Below are 24,886 nucleotides of genomic sequence, written 5' to 3'. Positions count from 1 at the left end.
TTTTAGAAATTAACAAATTATTTCAGGAAATAAACTTTTAATTAAAATAAGAACCTTTTTTACCAGAATTTGTATTAAGCTTTTCAGAAAGCACAAGTTTCTTTATCCTTTGCCCAGCATGAAAGAAGGTTCTACTATTTTTTTCTCTAAGTGCTATACTTTCTAAAATGAGAGAAAATTGGAGAAAGTGGTAATTCACCTATAGTGTTCTCAACTTAGAGAGTTCCAGAGTTGGCCTTACTACATATGTAAGTAATTTTGAGTCTATTTTGACCTATCTACAGCTGCTCTAAGTTTTGTTTTTAGTGTGAGGTCACTAAAGTGGAAGAGTGAACTAACCCTTTTTTTGTTCTGTTCTCTTCTGTTCTTATCTTGTATCATTCTAATATAATTTAGTTTTTATTCTTTTCTCAGGCCAAGGGTATGTTTAGAATCTTATCACCTCCTTGATGACTTGTTTGTGTCAGGATGCTTTACACCATGAGAACAAAATTAAGTAGCCAGATTAGGAACTGTGCTATTCCCCTCCACTAAGAATAGACTGGTTGGTTGGTTGGTTTCATTTTAACAATAATGAGGTTTTCAATATCGTCACTGGATATGTTATTTAGCCAAGTGTTGATCTAGTCCACCCATCCACTGTTGGTGACCAGTAGTCTTCCTACAAAGAGAGGGGAAATATAACGTTGAATTAATGACTCTAGATATCAAACTTCAAAATAAATTAGCTTCATTTATATCGCATGTCCATTTTCTTACCATGAGTTTAAAACACAACTGAATCTCAGTCCACGGCACAAATTCATGTTTTCAGTTAATACCTTGTGGTCTCAGCTCTCCGTTCATGACATGGAAAACAATATTTTAAAGGAATACCTCTCTACTTTACATGCATATTTTAAAGGGAAGTTCAGTAATGTTTCCAAAAGAAAAAGCAAGAGAGAAATATCAAGATGATCAAAAGTACTTATGTTCTAAGTACAAAAAAAACCCAAACAACAACAACAACAAAAAAACAAAACAAAACAAAAAACAACAACAACAACAACAACAAAAAAAAGAGATTAATGTGACTTAAAGCCAATCGTTTTGGTTTAGTCCTCCTACAAAAAAAGAGAGTAAACATAAGGTTATCTCAATACTAAAATGTAACATGATAAAATTACAACAGATAAAAACCTTCAAAACCACAGACATTTCAACACAGAATTAACTGGTATAAATCAATGTGTTTCATTAAGCAAATTTGTAGTTTACAGCCTAGGGGGAATAATATGGCCAACATGTCATTGCTTTCAATTTCCCAGATACATCTTGGAATTGCCTACATATCTGTGGTATTTGTGTAGATTTAGAGCAGAGTTCATGCTCATATCTGAACTCTGCAGTACAGAGGCTGACTGACAGTGAGACACCGCAGTAGGACCCATTGCTAGGTTTCTTCAAATAAGAATGAGTGCATTATTAAAGATAATTACAGTAACAGTGTTGATATTACATTGTTACCAAAACAGCTATTTTAATAAGACAGTTACCTGTATTTTAGATTTTACTTGAAATACTTTCTAGAATCTAGTCATTTTACCTAGGTGGAGTGGATTTGTATTTTTCCCAGGAAATATAATTTCCTATTGTGTTAAGAAATATTTTATTAGTTTAACACTTCTGGCATCATTCATTCCTGCTTTTATTGATATTTCATATTATTTCAAAAGCAATTCATTGATTTAGAATTGGTGTTAGTTTCTTTTATGAGGAATATTTGTTTTTAGAAATAAATCTTTTAAACCTTTAAAATATATGAGTTATTTTTTTCTAATAATAGTAAAATCATGATTAGACTTGTCCTTATTTAAGCATTATTAAGAAATAAATTGCAAGTTCATGCTTTCATCTTAAATGTTAATAGAAAATATAAAAATAAAATATGCTGTTTAAAAATAGAACACTATCACAACCATCACAACCTATCACAACCATCTAGTGTTGCACAAATCTAATATGTGAATGCCAGCATGCAGCTTGATGGATGTTGATTCAGAAAACACATTACCAAATTCATGTAAATTGATCCCGTACTTGGTCAGTCAATGTCAGGATCCAAAGAAACAACTCTCCAAAGACTTATGGTATGCAAACCACTAGTTTAACTTTTTTGAAAGTTTAATTGAAAAGGAAGCACTAAGCTAAAAATGTCATAATATAGGGCAAGTAACATAATTTGAAAAGGGGGTAAGCAAGTGGCAGCAAGTTTTCAACATTCAGTAGCCTTTTGACTAGACTAGATCATCACCTAGTTACTTCATATAAAGTTCACAGCATTTGGAAAGAGAATGACAATGTAGAAATATTTAAGTACTACATAATACATTAGTTTAGATTTGTAACTAAGACCTTTTTTGATTATGCCAAAGGTTTTTCTACAGTTGTCTTGACACACAGGAACAAGAGCATACAAGGTCAACATTGTAGTACAAAAATCCCTGAAGGATCAATTTAAATTGCATAATGTCTCTCTGCCAGGTAAGAAGAGATCTGTATGCTAGATATTTGTAAAGTTGGGTTGACACATTCAATGTGGAAAAAACTCTAAAACTCTGTTATGACAAATCAAAACTGTGTTTGGAGTGAGTTAGAAAGGTAGAATCATGTGCATCAACAGCAGATTTCTAATGTAGTGGTCACCCTTGTGAGTCTGCTTACTACCGAAACACAGTTACAAAAACACAAACTCATAATTACATTATCTGAGGCTAAAAGTGACCCAGACAAGTCCTGAAACCTGCACTGCCACATCAGTGCAAGTTAAGGAACTTATGTTAACAAGTCAGACTCATACTTACTAGGTTAAACACAGAACAGAATTTCAGGAAGATAGAGAATAACTCTCTTCACTGAGAGTGTGGTCTGTCACTGGTCCCCAGGGAAGTGCTCAAATCTCTCAGTTCAAGGGAAGTCTGGATTACACTCTTCATCATATGATTTAATTTCAGGTAGCCCTGCAAGGAGCAGGGAGTTGCTTGATGATCCCTAAGAGGCCCTTCCAACTTCAGATATTTATGAATCTATGAAAATAATAATTTAAATTAGAAAATTGAATATTTTAACTTCTATTTATTCAACATTTTATATTCTTTATTGGCAAACAAGCCTTTGAGCTCTTCAGACTCCAGCTAAAGCATTTAATTTTTAAACAACAGGAAAAAACCACAATCTGGCACCATTTTTCTCCTTGTGTCTCCGATGAAATAAAGCTGAGAGCCTTTTCCTTTGTAACATAACATCCCATTCCTCCTCTTTCTGCTTAGGGTTGCTCTGACCATTTTCTTTTTTTTGTCAGACTACAGATTTTCTTTAGGTAGCATTTTACATTAATAGTTCTTTAGCTTTCCTTCCTATCATTTATATGCATTTTGCTCTTTCTGAAATATTGTTTACTATAGTTTGTCATAGGGGCCTTGCACAGTTTTTGAGAGTGTAGCAATACCTAGACTGTCTACACTTAGACCTAAATTTATCTGGCAAGTGGCAACAAAAATAATACGTTGGTTGATATCAGTATCTTCATTTTGGCATTATTTTGATTATATCTGTAATATGCTTACCTGAGAATTAGAGGCAGGAACGCAAAAAAGTTAATTTGAAATATCATTCATGGTTACACTTAAGACAGTGATACAGTGGTTACAATATAGAGCAAACAGCCCAAACACTATGTTCCTTTCTCTCATCATCTATTTTAAGATAAATAAATAAATATCCTCCTTTTAATTTGATTTTCTTTCCCATAATGCTGGGCTTTTATGTCTGTACTACCAGTAAGTGCAGCAATGTCAAAGATTTCTAATCTTTAATTTGGTAATTATAGCTAGAGAAGTAAGTTAAGTTGTTTAGAGCTATTTGGAAAGATATCTACATCACACAAGTTACAGGAATATAAACAAATATTTTATTAATTCTTTTTTCCTTCTTATCTGTTTTACATAATTCTTTTTAAAACTATTGACTATTATTTCATCATATATTTGTGATTGGACTGTTATATTCTGCAGCAGTAGAAAAAATAATAACAGCACAGGAAGGATCCAAAAATCAGCTGGAGGTTTTCATTATATTGAAAGTCAGAACACTTTGTAAGACATAAAATTTTTGTTCCATAGTATTTCTGAGATTTAGGATTTGACTTCAAACTCTTCCAGAAGTATCTTTTTAAAACAACATATACTTTGAATTAAACATTTTGAGTAAGACCAAGCCCATTATACAAGATTTGTCCAGCAGCTAATTCTGTGTGCCAAAGGGTTCAACTTTTTTTGGTAAATCTGTCCAACTGTAGTTCTTAAACTGAGAATTTTTATCTGCTGCATTCATGTAGAACCATAATATGAATGGACTGTGATTAGATGTGATTAAATTCCTGTCAATGAATTAAATAAATGAAATATCTCAAAATAAGACAAGCTTCCCAGAATTCATATGGTTGGATAATTCCCTTTTTTCTACATCCCCCAATTTCCCACATTCTCTATGAAGTGTGGGACACAATGCATTGTTCCATTAATGGCTTCTCTAGCGTGAATAGAGCAGAGGTGTTACTACTTAACATCAGCATAGGTGTTATTAAGTCCTTGCTTTTATTTATTCTTGTCCTGTTCTGATTTTAAAGTATCTTATAAGCCCCCTTCATCATGGTATTGCAATGGGAATTCACATCCATGATCCAGTTATTTTTCTCCTTGATAAAGCCTGCGGTTCTATATTGGCATTCTTATTCTTTTCTTTAGTCTTTAATCCTAGCATCAATTTGTCTTGTTTTCAATTATTTCAGCTTATTGAATGTTTAGCTGATTGTTCCGCTAACCCTTGACGATAAACCTGTTCATATTTTTATGCTTCATTTTGTTATTTACTAGGTAACAATGAGACAGCCAGCTCCTTAAAACATACACAGGTTTAGTTACTCCTTAAGATGAAGAAACAAGATGCTCTCTCAATTCTGAAAACTTTGGTTGTGAAATATACTGACAGACAACGGAGATGTTGTTTACTCTGCAGTTGAAGAATATTAGCCCACTGTTTTTCTCCATGTGATATTTGCAGGCAAAATGACTGCAAAAATGGAAGACCAGCATGGAATTAGACATTTTCAATTTTATGTTATCTCTTCTACAGCTACATTTTTTAAATCTTTTGTTCTTTTTTTAAAAAAAGAAAAAAAGGTAATGAAATAAAAAGAAAGTTACTAGATTTTTTTAATAGCAAAACTCATTGTATTCACAAGCTTATATGGAAGTATCTTCCTTATGAAGTATTTATGGACATGTTTTATTTATGGAATGCTGTGACAGTTATATCCTGGAGAGGCCTCAAAAAATGGCAATGAATTTTTATATTTTATAAAAATATAGCTCTTTAGAAGAACTCATTATGCTTTTCTAAAAACTGATAAAGAACACAATAAAGTCCAGCACCTGCTCATTTTCTTATAGAAACATCAATTTAACTCAATATTCTTCAGCTGTACAAGGGAGAAATATGCATGTGGAGGACACGAGACAATTCTAACTACATTGAACAGATGCTTGATGCTTTAGCATTTTAAATTATGTATGATGCATGAATGTTTCTTTTCATTAATGTGCAAATTGGAACTGAAATTTTGCACAAGTTTCATGTGTCCTGTATCCCAAGGACCAGCCAATTAAAAAGTGATTTTTTAAAATCCATATAACCACAAACATGCATTGGATGCAGATCATTAGAATGTCAATACTTTCAGTAGATTACACTTTACTACAAAGTAGATACTTTTAATGTAGCCATTCCTAATTTCTGAAATGTTGCTGCCTGCTCATTCATAACCTAGCGCAATATTTAGTTTTATGGAGCATTAACATCAAATTCTCTTTCTTCCCTCCGTTTTAAAACCTGAACTCATTAAAGATCTGTTCCCTTCCAGGAATAAAAAGAAGCAACAACAAAACAAAAAAAAAACCACAAAGAAACAAAACCAAACAAACCAACTAAAACCTTTAGCAGAAATTTTGTTAAAAGCAATTCTTTTCTTCTGACATTCACAAAGGATGTTAAAATTTCCTCCTGTGGCCTTGAACCCATTTAGATCAGTGGTAACAGTATCTGTCAGTAACAGATCACTCACACCCACAGTTGCCATCATGTAAGTAATTAAAAAATAACAAGTTATCCAATTATCATGAAGTTATCATGCATATTTTCAAGTAATAGAACACATCAGCCTGTAGGTAGACATTTTTTAAAAGTGGTTAAACAGATTGTGAAAGGGAGGACAATTACCAAAAAGCAGCTCTTATCAACAATAAAACTTTTAACCGTAGTTTTACATTATTTCACAATTATTTACCGTTGCAAATTTTTTTAAAATTTAGTAACATCTACACAACTTCTTAAAACATGTGGAAGGCATTTTTCATGGTGATAGTTCTATTTTCACTGAAACTGTAATTGTAGAATGAGAACTACTAAATTGCTGTTTTGTTTAGCCAATGTTTCTTTCTTTTGTGGTGAAGGGTTAGCACATATCTACATCCAGGTATTTACTCATTTTTGGGAAATAATTTTCATGTCATGGCCATTCTCTATGTCTAGCGTAAGTTTTGTTCTTAAGCAGATAAAATATAATCATTTTCATTTTTATTTATTGCAAGTTAATAATTGCTGTGATATTTTTATTGTCTTTAATTAGTAAAGTTCAAGATCTTGCAGAAAATTAAACATTAAAAGTATTTCTTCTTAGTCTCAGTACTCCCCATAACAAATAACATACTACCAGTATGTGTCAAGGTTAAAATTCTAATTTGATTATTCCTATATGAGCGTCATAGGCTATATACACTCTTCGGCTTTGAGATCTCAAAAACTTGCTGTCTAAAAGAAGAGATTGTTCCTTCCTCCCAAGAATTAAAGTATACTTTATACTTGCTGAAACTAGAAAAGGAGAACGTGTTTAAAAATGTCTAATATAAAACTTATTAAAATAAATAAAAGAATGTCCCATAATTCTATGTGCACTTGATCATACCCCTGCTCTTTCTAAACCTAGGGCTTTACTCACCTTGCCACCTAGAACAACATACAGCCCTGAGTTACACATCTAGAAATTGTTATGCAAGACATAAAAACATTGGACATCCAAAACAGAGGTTCCCAAACTGCAGTACACATATTATTTAAATTAAAAGGCAACTCAAAGAATTGGGCATGGAAGGGGGAGGCAAGACAAAAAAAGCTTTGGATGTGCTAGCCTAGTAAATGACCAAGGTATGGTGAACATTGCTGACTAAGCTGAAGAGTAGGAAATAGAGACCAGGAACAGAAGAAACAGATTTGTATGTTCTCGTTTAGTAATAGACATGAATTTCTATGACAATATGATAAATTAGAGATCATCAGTCTGCTGCCCTATTTCAAGTTTTCGTAATTTTCATAATTTTTAAAGTACAGCATTTACAGTTGTGAATGACTATTTGTACACACTGGATAGCATTGGGGTTTTTTCATACAAATACTTATTCCAGCTACTCAGTATAAATCTATGGTCAAAGGCAGAATGTCAGCTTGTCAGTTCTCAACTTATGTGAAAGGTATGTGTTCAGATTTCACAGTAATTATGACATAAATATTGTGTTCAAAACAGTGATGATACCTCTGAATAAACAATAAACAGAGGCTTAGGTAAGTGAAGGACAGGAGCAAAGGAGATATTTGTATTCAAAACCTGATAATCTGAGTTTTTTCAGTGAGGAGGTCTTATTTAAACTTTGTCTCCCACAGGACTGGTTGAAGAGGAGTCACAGACGCTGATCTCAATATTTCAGTGACACAGAAAAGTCCCTGACTCCATTTAAGAAAGTTCAGGCAATTCCTACATTATGAGTCCTTTTCATCTGTTTAATGTTGGACACTGAAACACCAGGCACAGTCAATTCCTAGAAATTTTTTCTTTGTGCAACCCAGCATAGTCATAGGCATAGAAAAAGTTTTCTTGCAACAAGGAAGATTTTTCAGATTTGTATTTTTTATATAAATGGTGTTAAATATTTGCATAAACTTAATATATGCAGACAGCCATTTGAATATATTTTAAAATGCAGAGGGGCATTTGGAAATCCATCTCATCCAAGAATTCCACTCTTCCCAGAATTTAGTCTCTCTGGCTATGTTTTTCAAACTATGACAAGCAAACATTTTGACACATCGAAAAAGCTGATAAACAGGATTTGCACACAAAATTCTCCTATGACTTCTACAGTAACACAGTTTCACAAAAATTATTTTTATGAGCTATGTCTACCAGAAAGAATTCTGGCCTAGAAAAGTGGTGTTTAAAGGACAGTCATTCTGTATAGGAAAACACTTTTCTATACTAAAATTCAGCAGAACATTTCAGTTTTCAAGACAACGTACTTCATTTTTGGAATGCACTCAAACTGTGCATTCATGCATGCTAAAAGTGAAGATGACAGCCTGATGTACTGCACAGCATGCATTTTCTAAGTGTGTATACAGAACTCACACTTACTTTGTGTAATCAGTGGTCTACGATGTCCTGAAAAGGTCATGAAAACACATGTGGAGAAAAAAACAAGTACTTTAAAGATTATGAAAACTTGAAATAAGGCAGCAGACTGATGATCTCTAATTTATCATATACAATGGTTACAGCCAACTATACCCCGTAATGCTGAAAGTTCCTGTGAAAATAGCACTTACCTTTGCTGTAATTTTTTCACTTAATTGATAGATCTTCCAGTAATGACAACACATATTTTGGATGCAGGATTATATGATTAAAATTTTTTGACATTAAACTCATAAAATATATTATGTTTTCTCTTGTTTTATAATCCCCTTAAACTGTTATATATTATCTCCTATGCACATTTATGGAGTTGCCTATTAATTTATATAGTTGGTGTACTGCACTTTGGAAGAGAGAGAAGAGAGAGGGAAGGAGTGAGGAAGGGAGAGAGGAAAAAAGTGTAGAATTCCATGAAAAAGTAATTAAAATTAAAAAAAATAACTAGTAGGGAAGTCAGAAAGTAAATATTATACACATTTTTATTAATATTTTAAAGATAGTAGACTTGCAATGATTTTTTTATGATAACAATTGCTCCATCTTTGGCCTCCCACAAGGTCACAGCCTCCTTCCTGCATCCACCTGCTCCAGCATGGGCTCCTCCATGGGCTGCAGGTGGGTCTCTGCACCCCGATGTCCCTCCATGGGCTGCAGGGGCACAGCTGCCCCACCATGGGCTGCACCACGGGCTGCAGGGCCTCAGCTCCAGCTCCTGGAGCACCTCCTGCCCCTCCTTCTGCACTGACCTTGGTGGCTACATTGTTGTTCACATGTTCTCACTGGGTTCTTCCCTGGCTGGAATTCTTTCTGCGCCACAACCTTTTGTACTTAAGTATGTTATCACAGAGGCGTTATGTCACTCCTGACTGGCTTGGCCTTGGCCAGCAGTAGGAAGCCCACCCTGGAGGCGGCAGGCATTGGCTCCATGGGACAGGGGAAGCTTCTAGCAGTTTTTAGCAGAACTTTCCCCTGTAGCCCCCCTTCTACCAAAACCCAGCCACAGAAACCCACTACATAGGTTTATTTAAAAAAACTATAATTCACGTTTAAAAAACTGCAATTCACATAATTTCATTTCAGTCATCCTAATCATTGAATCAGATATTTCAGCTTATCTCTTGCACATATGGGTGTCTGGTAGAATGCTACCAAATTAACTAATATTCCACAAGCTTATAAAGTTAGTCTTTCTTACATGAAACTTTGGCAAGCAAGTTAGAGAGACAAATACTGTATCATGTTGTGTCTACTTTGAATATGGAATATTCTGACTTATATTGAAAAGCTTCCTAAAATAAATATCCAACATCAAGATGTTCATTCTTGTTCAAAACAAAGCAAAGCTGAGTGAATTAAAAGCAGGCTTAAAGCTAAACTTCATAGCAGGCACACTAGAGCAGAGATAAGAAAAATATCTTCCTAGGCCTCAGAACTGTTGACTATCTTGCCTGTCAACAGCTCAGTCCTGGAAGTGACCTACGACTTACACATTCAGGTCAAATACAGAAGAGCAGAATTTGAAGCCCAGAAAACTATTGACATTGTGGGAAGTCATAGGTATGTTCTCATTTTAAAAAAATGGTGGTCTTCCATCAAACTTCAGAAAGAGTACATAGTATACATGAAGATAATTACTTGCATTTTGCTTTAAACTACTTTGTTAGCATGGTGTGCTGTCAGAATTATTTTACATATCTCCAGGAAGAGTAGGACTTTTTTTGCAAAATCTTGGTTTCATTCATAGTTCTCCAGAACAAATTATGCATTTACATATCTTGTATACTTAATTGATTCTGAAGACCACATTAGGGAATAGAATAATTGAAAGACTTTGTTGGAATTCAATAAGAAAATATTATAGGAACATTTCTTCAAAAATACTAAAAAACGGAGATTGAAACATTGAATCAAGTTGAATCTGTGACTCCTGTATCCAATATAAACATCTGAAAAACTGAGAAGCTATGAAGATTGGAGTCATGAAAATCTTTTGCCTTCTGTATAATCTGATCCTGTTAATGCTTTCCTATAAAGCTGACTAGAACAGTCCAGGCAAGTAATGAGGAAGTCTATGCTTAATCTGCAGCTCCTAGTGAAGCTAACACTACAAAGTAAGCATGCTGGAAGGCATGGAGGGTCCCCAGTTCCAGACATTTTATGCATTTCAAATGCAGGGCAGATTCTGAATAAGAGTTTTGAGGATCTAAATTTGAAAATTAATTGTTAAAATGTAAATTAAAACATTCATTCACAAAGAATTTCAGCACCTAACAAGCCTTGTATTTCCACAGGATGCAGTCTTTATATATTTCTGGTACAATCTTCTGGTTTTTTTGCCTCATGCTAGCAAAATATTTGGGAAAGAAACACGTATTGCTTAGGCTGTTCTTGCCCTCTTCCCCGAGCCTTCATTTCCAGCCACTGCTAAGTAAACCTTCTTTAAATACCTCTTCTTTGAATGAATAAATTGATATTTTATTGGATTTATATATATACGATCTCTGAAATTTATGAACAATTACTATAGTTCATTTATAAAAATTAGAAAAAAAAGCAAGGCACATTCATTCAGGGCACTCAACTATAGTTTTTCAACCCAGTTCCTCAGAAAGAGTGTTTTTTATAATAATAACTCCTTTAACATTTTTTTTTTTAATTTACATTGTTATCAAGAGAGTTCAGAAGTTGCAAAATGTACAAAGAGCTTAGAAAGTGTTTGGGGAGGAGATTCTAACACATAGATTCACCAAATACTGTAACAAGCTGTTGTAGAAAGATGAAATAAGAAAACCATGCAGTGAAAACATCTGTAAGGAAGAACTCTGAAAAATTCCCCAAAGAACTCTCCAGACCATAACCAAATGTACCTATTTGGCAAAGAAGTTAAATTTGAATAGATCATGAATATGTAACCTATTCTTTGCAAGGGATTTGTATCATAAATTCATGTTGGGATGACCTTCAAAGATGACTAGGAATTTACTTCAGGTTTGAGGCAATTTTAGTTCAAAATGGTACATTTGAGATAATTTGCTTTGTCTCCTTGAAGACACTTTTACTCCAGAACTTTCTAATGAGTCTAAAATTTTAATTTTGCAAGTGTTCAAATTTACCTCTATGTAAAGGGCTCTGCAAAAGAATGATGCACTTGAATTAAGTTTTATGTGTCATTTAAAAGGTTTTCATGTTATTTCTCCGAACAGTTAAAATAATAACTTATTTTTCTGTATGTTCTTGTTAGTGTGTATGTTCATAATTGCTACTGGCATTTGCATGTTCACGACCATTAGGCACTTGAAAGATGCATTCTCCTAGAAATGGTGTTATATCACAAGAATGTTTAATCTGCAACATGGCAACCTAGAGGTGGTTACATGACCTGAAACTTATTCTGTCAAAGATTGCTTTCTACTCTGTTTCATCAAAATCAAGATTTACAAAAAAGATAATCAGTAGACACAAAAGCCCAAATACATGAGTATGACATTCATGCATGTGAAGAAAAGGAAAAGCTATATTTCAGCTGCAGATATTCTTAGACATGTGAGTAAAGTTAACTGACAACTGTAAAGGTCAAAAACTCATTTCTGAATCTCATTTAGAAAACCAGAACTAGAAAATTTATTAAAAATAAAAATAAGATTAGCTTTCATTTTGGTTTCATATTTTAGTATGAGAAAGTATTTAATCTAATAGCATTCAAACCTTTTTTTGATTGAGACTTTTAGTGAGTTTTCATGTCTTATCTTTGATCAGCACAGACTTCAGGCTATGTGCTAGGTAAGTAGAGTTGTAGCGTGAGATAGAATGAAACTTACAGTATCAAAAAAAAAAAATCTATTACTACGATCCCAAAGAATGAGAAATTTCCATATGAAAGGAAAAAGTGAGGCAAGTTTTATGTTACTTACTGTTTGTTTTCTTTTTGAATGCCCAGGCAAAGTTGATTTTCAGAGGATCTTTACCATTTATGTTTGTTGTATTCTGACTATGTAAATAGTAAGGTAGCTCAGACAAAGAAAACATAAACCAGCTGTGTCATTTGAGTAAGAGAATAGCAATCTATTAACTGTAATATCAACTGTGACTTCCTTCAAGGAAATCTTTATTTATCCAAAAGACAGGTCTACACAATGTGTGTAACAAAATAGTTTTAATATAGAAGTGGGAAACATCCTTAAAGGACACAAGAAAAAGCATAATGAAGAAAATATAGAGTAGGTATTGTGCCAGATATGGTTATTTCAATCCAATAGAAAGGGAAGGTAAAATTTTCTCATAACAATATGGAGCTTCCTACTCATTCCACCTGAGAGTAAAAGTAAAGATACAGTCAAGACATTACCAGTCAGCTACATAAATCAAGATTTTTTTGGCTTAAGTCTTAGCTTAACTCAAGTACTATTTGTCCCATCGGGGGATCATGGTGACATTTGCAATGGTGGAATGTGAATAGCAATCTTCTACCTTTCCACAAGACTTTTAATTTTACTGCAAAAAACCTTTTCATTGTTGTACAATAGAAGAAAATTGCTCCTCCATTTCAAGAACAAAAGTACTATGCTCATGTCTCAGTTTAAATGAGACACAAGTGTTTTGCTGAGGATGAGTTATGAGGAAGACCCAAACTACTCCCTCTAAGCAATTGTAAATCAAAAATTAAAAGGTTCCAATTGAGAAAAATATGGAAAAAGGGAAAAAATAACAGCCCTTTATTAAAAGATATATGTGTATTGGCAGAAAAACTAAAGAACAGACAATAAAACAACCAAACAATAATCCTATACCCCAAAATAATCTCCTTCAAAACAAACAAACAAACAAAAAAGTAAACAGTTCAGTTTGTGCTCTTTGATGCAATTCTAAGCATAGTCAGCAGGGGGCGCTGTTGGATCACTGGTGGTCGCCACTTGGGGGGCGCCCCCCTCAGGTGTGATGGAAAAGCCAAAAATGAATGTCTTCCCTCCTCCCAGCTCAGGCAGCAACAAACTCCTCCCTGTTTTCCCCGGAGAGGAGGAAAAAAAAAAAGTAAAAAAAAAAAAAAAAGAACTTCTCAGGACTCCCCACAGATAAGATCTTGAGGTCCATCACCTCGGAATGTGGTTTTAGCATCCACTTCTTTTGTGTTAGTTAATAGCCCAAGCCACAGCCAACCTTTCACACTGTGGGCAGGAGGAAGGGAAAAATTTCAGCTTAATTTCCCAAAACAAGCAAAATCATGACTGTTCGCTTACCTTGAAACTTGGCACTTGAGAAAAAGTTGTGACATCCTAGCAAGGAAGATATGAGGAAGCGTATAGAATGACTCTGTAGCATGAACAGACACCATATTTGCTCTCTGTGGTACAAAGAAATAATCCTGGACACCTCAGTATGACTTTGCTTGTATACAACAACCAGATGGACAGAGAACTAGACTTTTTACCCATGAGTACTGCTTCTGTACATTAGAGACTTATACCCTCAGCACAATGTTCTGGAAGAAATAAATGCCAGTAAAAAGAAAAATGTGCGGTATACAGTCTTACTTTTAAGAATGGTTGTTTCTGCAGCACTTTCTACTTATTTTCAATCAGCTTACACAGACAACAGGAGTGGTAATAGCACGTGACAGAAGGTAAACTGTAACCCAAAGCAAAAATAAAACAGAGGTATGTTTAACCAGTTGAGAAGGAATGCTAATTCATAAACCATCTTGTGAATAACTAGAGAATGATACATTGGTAGATCATAGAGCACTGAACCTAATAACTGATTCACTGAGGTACCAGATCAGTAAGGGATCTTCAGGTAAAGGTCAAGAAAAGATAATTAGGAAGATGGAGAATATTGGTGAAAATGTGTTCCTAATCCAGTAAGCCCAGAATCAGGCCAGGCTGGAGAGGGAACAGGAGTCTGACAATATGAAAAAAAGGTTGTCCTGAAACAAAAGATTTTCAGCATTACAGGTCAGAGGTAAAAAAGAACATGAAATCTTGGATCTACAGTGATTGCCAACACAGTATATTGACAATAAATAGGAGAAATGCAATGGATTATACAATCTTGCAAGAGTTTGTAAATCCTCAAAGAGTGTGTGAAGCAAGGATTATGAAAATAGGTTATGCTTTGAGTGCACTCAGCAAGCATAAGCCAAAGGAACTGTGAATGTGCTTATAAATCATTAGGGATTTCCATAGGAATGCTTGCAGGTTAGTAATGCAGTATGTTTAACATCAATCTTGTTGTTTTACAGTGTAAGCTTACAATATTTCCTTTAATAATTTTATTGTGACTTTTAAGAAGGTTAAATCCAATAAAAAAATGTGTTTGATGGTCTGTCTGTATCTCTTTCTCTCATATTAAGCAAAAGAAATAGAATTTGAAATGTTCTTTAGAAACTCAAGAAATCAATTAAATGAAACAAAATAAGGATAAAAGTAAAGCTGTTAGCACACTCCGAGAGAAAAATCATATACAAAGATAGTAAAAGTGAAATATTTTGCATGGCATATGTGCTGTTAAGAGACTGAGGAAATATGTGGAAAATTGGTAATAGAATCCATGTAACCTGTATAGTGACTTAGGGCAAAAGTCATTTTAGTGAGATTTGACAGAGGTGTAAAATGTAAGACACAGATGGTAATTATTCTGCTCTATTTGTCACTGGTGAGATTTCAGTTGGAATGCTGGGGTTTTTTGGCCACTGAACTATAAGAAAAATGTAGACAAATTGGAAATCCAGAGTATCGTGACAGAAATATCTAGAAGCTTTGAAAGTTTTCCACAAAACAAAAACAAACCCAAAAAACCTGGCTTAATTTGGTCTTGAAAAGAGTGCTAAAAACCAGACACCAGCCCTCAGACATTTTGAAGGAAGTAAATTCTATGTCCACAGAGAGCATACAGAGAATAAGATACCGAAATACCAGTAAGATGTTCTTCCTGTATATGTCCAAAAAAGTTTTCCCGTGGTTCAAAAAAGTTTAGTTCTACTGATAAACTATTTGATAGGAAAATAAAAGAAGTTGTGATTCTTCATGTCTACCAATTTATATATCCGTTCTAATGAGTGGTTTGAAATTCAAAGTGAGTGAAGGTTCAAAAGGATCAATGTCTGTTTCCGACAGTGTTCCTCTGGGTTATATCAATATTTCACTTCCATTGCTAGTAAAGTTGAAACAGTGAACTAGTGACTATAAAGTGATATTGGCATGAAAGCTACTCTGGCCTTATATACTAACCTATGGCAAGAGTGTTTTCCTTTATTTTTATCATAGTAAAGCAAGATATTCCTATATGAATTCAAGTTCTATTCGATGTCACAACATTCTTTAACTTTTTCTTAGCTGCTAAATTGTAACCAAAATTTCAAGCTTTTGCAAATGATTTTCATAACCAGACATTTTATGATTCATTAACCTAATGAAAGTGACACACTATTGTGTGTCAATATTTTTCAGCCACAATGTGTGAAAGGTTTTAAGTGTGTCAAAGCAGTTTTAGAGCAGTTTTGTCTTTCAATCTTCTGTTGAAATTTATGGATAAAGCTATTTTTCTTCTAGCTATATTACAAACCATTAAAATTCTTTTTTGATCTACTAAATCAAGGTTATTAAGTCACTAGAAAACACCAGAGATGTAAATAAACCTGTTAAACAGGGTTTCACTTTTGTATGATGTTTTAATGAAACATTCATATAATAGTTTTAATATAAGTTCAGGAAAGAGACTTGCATTTATGAACACTTTGGAAAAATGACAAGTGTTTTTGATAGCTAACTCATATTAGAATGCAAAGCAAATCTTTGTGTTCACAGTGCATATCATCACAGAAAAGACTTCATCTGTCAAGCTTTGATAAGGCCAATTCTTGTCATGGTAGCATTCAAAGCACTTTTTAGAGAGCCTGGAGTTTTCTTGTTGCCAATGGGTGAGTTTGTCTGTGAATTCTTCAAAGGTCTTAGTAACCACTTTTTTAATTCAGCAAGACTTGTTGTCACTGACTGTTCCTAGTTCATATCATTTTTCTATACAAAAATTATCCACATTGTATGTAAATATATCTATATCTGTAGGACAAGCATGACAAAACAAAAACTTCCAATGGTTCACATTCTAATTCTTATTTAAAATAATGCATGAAATTATTGACAGTAAAACCTCTATAGTCTCATCTAGCTGCAAAATAGAGTAGAGGTTATTTTGACCATATTTAAAGTCAGTAAGTTTTTTGCCAGGTCTTGAAAATATCTTGTATTTCTATTATCTGCAGAAGTCGCTAAATTAGCTTGCTGGAATACAACTCTTCATCAACTATAGGAATTTCCTCTTCTGCTGCAAAGTAGTTTCTGGTCTCCTATGACTTCGGGATTTTTTCCTAGTCATAATTTGGTGGCTCATACGAAGAGATTATTTGAGCACTTCTATATTCACAAGAGAAGCTGAATAGGATTTTTTTTTCCTGTTGTCTTTTTTTCCCAGTCATTTTAAGTTATGCTTGAAGGAATTTTCCCTATTGACTTTGAAATGAAGGTGCCTTTTTTCAAGGTGTTGTCAAAGATGAAATGGTTTCATTTTTCCATTAGCAAATACTTTGTAACATAAGTTTGAAATCATTGTTCATCAGTTGACACAGTCTAAGAAAGCCCATAAAAGCATAATTTGGTCTATATGAGCTAGTTTTCTTTAGGGTTCTTATACCATTCATCCTTTTGCTTTTAACAATAATAGAATTTGAAATATTATTTCAGGGTTTTTTTCTGGCTAGTTGTTACAGTTAAGTGTTCATTGTTAAAAGACAGTAAAAGAGAATTATTAATTCATTGTTCCTTTCTTTAGCACTGGCCTAATCTTAGTGACAAGGTGCACAAGCACAGTTTTTGGTAGCTAAGCTACTGGACATGATTCAAAGCTGACAGTCTTGTTATAATAACAGGAAATTTATAAATATATATTGGACTAAAAGGAAGTATGTCCACTGCTATGATGTCATTGGTGCCACTCAAATAAAAGAATAAATAGCTGAAGGCATATAAAACCATGCCTATGGACTCTGATTCTAACCAGCTCCTAAACTGTACCTCAAACCTGGAGCAAAATAGTGGTCTGGACTCAAAGCTGTGACAACTCTGTGACAAAAAGAAGAAGGAACTCCTTCTCTTGTCACTGCTGGAATTGAACTGTTCCACTGTCCCTCTCATTTATCCCAGCAGTTTTCTTTTTCTTAAACCAAAAATAATTACCAACTTTTAGGACACCTCCTCTGAATCATGGAGGCATATAAGGGGTGATTTTTAAAATTGCAGGAGATAGTAATACAAATGCAAGATGTGATTGAACAGAAGTAGTGTAGAACATCTTGTACAATTTCAGATAGATAAATTTGTATTAATTTTCTTCAGATTACTAAGAAATAACCCACTGATTTTCTAGGTTGGTTTTCAAACTATAGGACTATATAAGCCTTTAAAGTACCCTCCAGGTTTACTGTTTTTTAACTTTATTTTTAATGTTCCCCTAAAAAAAAAAAAAAAGGTGACTGCCTGCAAGTCAAAACCGGTTTTGAATTATATGACAGGTTTAATATAGTAATGTCTAAGAATAAGCTGTAGATTACTGAACATGACTTCAAATAATATGCCATGAAATCTGGGTTTAGACATATAACCTATATGGTATGGGCTACTGGAAATCATTGTCAAAAAATAAACATATAGTGAAAGCCTGCAGGGTGAAGTAGTAAGGTATTTAGTATATTACCTTGCAGGAAGAACACCAAAGATTCACTGATTGACATCTTCTGATATTCTATTTAACAGACTTTAGGTATCAAGAATATCTGTAATGTGACAAATTGTGTTAGCTGGACTGGAAATTCACAGATGTTTAAAAACACAACTGAAGACAAGCAGAAGTGTCATTATAATGTGGAGTGCCAGGAGCTGCCACTTACACAATTTATGATCAGTATCAGGCACAATATCAGTTCACCTGCCTCATGAAAGGGTCACCAAAAAAAGCATATAACAAGGAGAAATAGTGAGTGCTCAGAGATTGCACTGTGCACCACTTATTTTTCTCGGGCTTTCTCTCCTGCTTATTATTATGACTTTTTTTTTAATTAACTTTTTTTCAATAGTCAAACTGTTCTTATCTCAATCCTTGAGATTTTTTACTTTTTTTTTCCTGATTCTCCTGCCCATCCCACTGGGTTGGAGGATAAGTTAGCAAGCAGCTGCGTGGTACTTACTACCACTTGGGGTTAGACCTAAGCAGTGTTTCAGTCTCCAAGAAGCAGGAAAGTTTCCTGGTAACAGGGCAATATATTGCCATATATTCTTACAGCAACCTAAATAATACACTTTGCATTATGCAAATGTCTGTTCTTCCACAATATAAAGAAATCCATTAAATGATTCTAAGATTACTATATATTACATAAATCACAGCTGCACAGCCAACTGTGTAGTTTCTCTGTTGAAAGAAACTCTGATGTGGGAACTAACCTTTTCTTCAGCAGTTCTAATACATGGATTAGCAAAGGACTGTTAGAAAACCAACAATTATTATTGTAGAAGATAAGCTCTGATTTCTCAGAACTTCTAAGTAAAGAATGCAAAAATCATTTGAACAATTTTATGACAAAAAATACTTATCTCTGAAACTCTCATTACAAACATCAACCTATGTGAAATTCTGGGCACCATATACATGTTTACATATACATACATTTAAACATATATGAAAAAACTAGATATATTTATTATCAACTTATACCTCATATATACATATTTATGTTGGAGTCATAAATATCCAATTTTATATCAAATAACTGATTTATCTTTATAAAACTATGGTGGGACCATAAAAGAGAAATACAACAAAATTAGCTGGGGACAGCTTGTCAGTTAGAGAAATTGCTTTCATAGGCCAAATCAAGTAAAATAGATACAGACAGGTCAAGAAAACTGAGCAGTTCAAATAGAGCAAGTCTGACAAGGCTCAGTCTTGAAGCTCTCAAAAAGCAATAAAAGGTTTATGGTCTCTTTCTAGCAATGGCAATATGGCCCTGGATTCTGTGACACAGAATTTTGCTCTACTCTCTGCTTGTTTATTTTTGTTTCTACCCTTTGCCAAGTCTGTTTTATCTGATCCTTTTTCTCATGAATCATACATTGAGTAGGGGTAGCAATTTGCAGAAAGAATGTCAGAGCGTATAAATATTTGTTTTTATCAACAAAGCCAATGGGTGTAACAATGTCAATCCAACATTCATTATGTTCGGTAGCACACTTTTGAAACTATGTGCCATATGTTCACTTCCATTAAAAAGACAGGGAAATTCCACTAATCCAATGCAAATCAGAGTAGGGTATAATCGTAGCAGCCTGTAAAAAGATGCAAGTGACACCAGGTGAGAAGTGATTGCTATGAATATGTTGTGTCCTTACCAGTATTCATCCCATGGTAGTACCACCTGGTGGATTGTCTAAAGAAAATGTGAATAGCTGGAAAAGGAAAAAGGCACTAAATACCACTTGGGAGGCCAGAGTCTGTTATGCTAGCTTTACTGCGAGTGTTGGAAAGACAGGGAAGGATAGAAATTCATAGCTTTTTCACAGGTTAAGCAAAGAATACTGGAATTTCTTTTGTTTGTTTCCTTCCAGCTCATTGCTTGAGTACTTTTCCTGCTATGGGATCCTTCACTTAGAAATCTACTACACTGAAATTCCAAGGAAATACACCACAGAAGTTTTTAGTCTCAACTCAAATGATAGAAATTTTCAATTTGACTTTGAAAAAGCACAGAAATTTACATGTGTTTTCATTGCAAATTTTCTCTGAACCAATAAAATGCATTTCCCCTGTAAATAACAACTTTCTTAGAAGTTTGAAGTATTACCTTCACAAATTAGATATTTGGAGGGTTTTCCTAATATACAATATTAGTTGTTTGCTTCAGTTTCATTTTTGTATTATATTTTTTGTGTGGTCATTGAGATGGTCATTCCTCTCTATCATGTTTTCCATGATGTAAAATTGCAGCTAGCTTACTCTCATCCCCAAATTTTATACAGAGCCTCAAAAGTACCCTCTCTGAAACGTCCAATTGACTTAATCAGGAAATGTTGAAAAAGAACAATTTTTCAACCAAATGTACACCATTCTCCCGTCAGTTTTTTTTCTAGCTCTTATTTCCATACTCTCAGGACATTAACAGATAATTTCCTATCCAGTTTCTGTATTAACATCCATGTGTTTTTTCACTGAACTGTTTTATTTAATACATTAATTTACTTCAGTGTTATATTTGCAAACAGTGCATAAAACAACTTTTACTGAAATAACTGATTAGAAAACACATGTTTTTTGAGGGGTCTAAATCACTGTATGAATTAGAACAGCCCTTTTTACTAGCAGAAAATCTCATTACTGAATTATCTAACATTTTTCCATAAATCAATATAAGCAAAAGATGCAGATATGAAAGGGAATTGAGTCTCATTAAAGCTCTTGCTAAGAAATATGGACAGAGTTTAATTATTATTATTCAGGTTCCCTGAGTAATAAAATCTGTTCAGATCATATTTCTCTTAAAATTTCAAACTCTGAGAAATGAACCTGCTGTAATTTTTATTCCTAATTGGAATTGGGGGTTATTTTAGTGTGTCCTTCATTCACATAATTATTTTTTTAAATAAAAAATGGAAATATTTTTTTAAACTACGTGTCTGTGGAAAAGTATAAAATATTTGAGTAAATTTAAAAGGATTACTGATACTATAAAATTAACATCAGTATTTTGTTATTATTCAAACCATTATTTGTTATTCTGGTGTTCAATTTCCATAATAAGAATGAAGCTGAATAATAAATTGAAGCTTTTACTAATCATCTATTACCTAAATTATAAACTAAATATAAACCTTCATAATGCTCTATGAAATAAAACTTTTTAAACATACATAAATAAAAATATCAATTTTTAAAAAAATCTAATTTATTTGTAGCTGCATGCAGTACAGAAAACAAACAAACAAACAAACAGATGAAGGCGTAAGTGATCACCTGAGACCCGAAAAATTCTAGTCAAAAACTGAGACAGCAATTTTCTGGATCAAACTAAATACTGATTTATATAGTCACACCTTCATATCTCTAACTGGAATTTCACTTGCTTTGGTGGAATATGGATTCAGTTATTATGTATGTAGTTCCTAGAGTACATTAGGTTAGTTCTGCAAAAAATACTATTTGTAATTTAAGCAATATTTAAGTTTATCTATCTTTGTAATCATGTTATGTTAATATCTATGTATTTTATGGTTGTTTCTTTGTATAGTTTTCATTCTTAAATATCAGCTAGAGTATTGGGAAGACTTACACAAAAGACAAAAAGTAAATCAAGTTTGCAATAGAAGTCATGTAAGAACAAGAGATGAATGATGTTATTACATCCCATGAATTAGTCTAGATTAGTAGTAAATTATTCTAATCAAATTTCCCATTCACTGCATTTATTGTCTCCAATTTTTAGAACCAGGATGATATTTAAAACCTTATCCTTTTTAAATTTAACTTAATTTCTTATTTATTATAATATTTTAAGTGTCATAGCTGTTAACTATTTCATCTCCAAGACATTACAACCTGTAAAATGATTGTAGTCTGAGTTCTGTCTTGCACTTAACATATAGGCAGCACTGTATTCAGTGAAAGTTTACTTAGTTGAATTAAAATTGTGTAAGGGTAGGATGAGTCAGGAACATAGGCATCAAATGAATTTGAGAGAAAGAGAGGTCATCCACCCAGATACTTGACTTGTGTAAGAGAGTTTATACCCACCATTCAATATAGTATATTTGCTATCATTTAATCTGGTCTAATTATATTTTTTAAAGTGATTTGAACACAAATTTCTACTTAAAAGAGAACCTTTAAAAGATTAGATTATGATGATTAGGTGAAAGCAAGAAACTGTCTTGGTTTTGGCTGTGATGGAGCTAATTTTTTCTAAGTAGTGCAGTGTTTTGGATTTAGTATGAGAACAATGTTGATAACATGTCAATGTTTTGGTTGTTGCTAAGTAGGGCTTACTCAAAATCAAGGACTTGTCAGTGTCTCATGTTCTGCCAGTGAGGAAGTGCACAAAAAGCTGTGAGACAGCATAGCTGGGAGAGCTGACCTGAACTCACCAAAGGATATTCCATAACATAAAACATCATGCTCAGTATGTAAACTGGGGTAGTTACCCATAAGGTGGGGTAATTGTGATTTGGGGATGATTTAGCATAGGTCAGCAAGTGGAGAGGAACTGTATTGTGCATCACTTTTTCTTTTTGGATTTTGTCTTTCTCTTCTTCTTCCTACTATTATTATTATATTTTACTTTGTTCTAATTATTAAACTGTTGTTATCTCATCCACAAGTTTCACTTTTTATTCTCCTCCCAATCCCACCAAGGTGATGGGCAAATGAGTGAGCAGCTGCACGCCAGCTGGGTTAAACTACAACAGGAACCTAAAGTACCCAAATATGCAAATAGGTCTATTTATAATTTCTTTTGATATTTCCTATCAGTCTGCGAAAGGAAACTAATTTAGCAGCTTTTCCTGTTCAACCAATTTTACTTTTGGGCTTTAAAAATCCAGAAGGCAACCTCTATTTGCTTTTGGCTTCAAATAACACTGCCCCAAAAATTGCTTAATATTTACATCCTTCTGGTACTTCTTGTATTAGAAAATTCAGATCCTTGGGAACTTATTTTAAACAACAGTGCACATATTGTTTCAGATATAACGAGGAGAGGCAGAGAGACATAAGTTTGGGAACGTTGTTTAGGTCACGCTACAACAAAATAAAACTATCTTGGTTTGTAGATACACCAAAAGCATTCAAAAATAAAAAAGTAGGCACTTCAAAAAATAAATGGTGCTTCCAATTTCATATTGGACCTGTGTTAAAATCATCAGACTGATGATAAGACCATTGTTTTGAAAATATCTCTTATTACGTTGTAAACGAGGACTAAAAATTTCTATTCTTCTTTCAATAATGAAGAATTTTTTCGGGAAATGGTGAGCTAAAACATGAGTGTGTCATAGCCTTGGTGAGAATATGACTGGAAATATTATTTCAAAGGGAGCAGGAAATAATTCCTTACTGACAGTGTAAAAGTGTTGAAATTTATTGGAACTTTTTCTGAGAGGGTAAACTTTTGAAGTCTTTTATTAAGACTATTATTTTAACTAGTTCCAGATTATGTTGCACACATCAAGCTCACAGTTATTGTAAATCGATAATTTTGTTCTTTCAGAGAAAGTCAGAAAAACTCTTCAAACTTTCTCCCTTCTCCTTAATTTGTATTTGTATATACTTAACAGATAGCTATAAAATGCAGCAAAAAGCAAAAGACAAGAGAAAAATTAGGGAACAGCAATAGTTCTTTTGTTTCAATAAAAATGTGGTGGATATTTTCTTTAACTTCTTAATTGTTGAAATACATGCTGAATCATTAATTGTACATTCTTGTTTCTTTATGGCAAATTACCCAGTGGTGTAACAGACTGCAAATTGCACTATGTATTTGCAACACATACCAAATGTTACTAAACTGAGATTTAGTCTGACAACAATAAACTGAGATGTAAGTCATTGCAGAGATAAACTGTGAAATCAAACTCAATTTCTGATTTTCCATTTACCCTGTAAATTAATGTTTAAAAATTTGCTGACTATCTGAAACAAAAATTCCAAAGTGTGTAAGAAAGAGGGTGGGGGAAAGGTTAAAATTACTGTGTATTGTGAATATTAGCCTCTAAGGTTGGTATTGAGCTGGTTTTGGCCTGACCTTTCAGAGATCCTCCTATTCATGATAGATGTCTTCGTTTTCATTTGCTGCTTATTTAATTCATAGCCAGTTGCATTGATGAATCATATTTTGGTTCACTGCAATAGCCTTCAAAAGCTAACGAGTAATTTCTAGTCAAATGTTTTCAGTGGTTAATGGCATGTTTTATGGTTGAGGTTCTTTTTTTAATCTCAAGTAGAAACAGAGTAATCAATACCTGAACACATTAAGCATTTGACAGTAAACAGAGTTAAGAATACCTTTGTTGCACTGAAGGTCCTCAAATGAGTAAATATAATGAAAAAAACAAGGGGTTTTGCAATTAGGTTTCATATTAGATATATTTGACTATATTAAATGTTAACTAATTTCATGTCTCACCATTGCAATTTGGTAGGACTTGAGTGATCTAATTCTAAATGGTTCCTTGTGCT

The sequence above is a fragment of the Empidonax traillii genome, unplaced genomic scaffold (genome assembly GCF_003031625.1).
Source record: "Empidonax traillii isolate 1590-97213 ecotype Southwest subspecies unplaced genomic scaffold, ASM303162v1 scaffold216:size1596308, whole genome shotgun sequence".
Classification (NCBI taxonomy): domain Eukaryota; kingdom Metazoa; phylum Chordata; class Aves; order Passeriformes; family Tyrannidae; genus Empidonax; species Empidonax traillii.
This window is presented reverse-complemented; position numbering follows the sequence as displayed.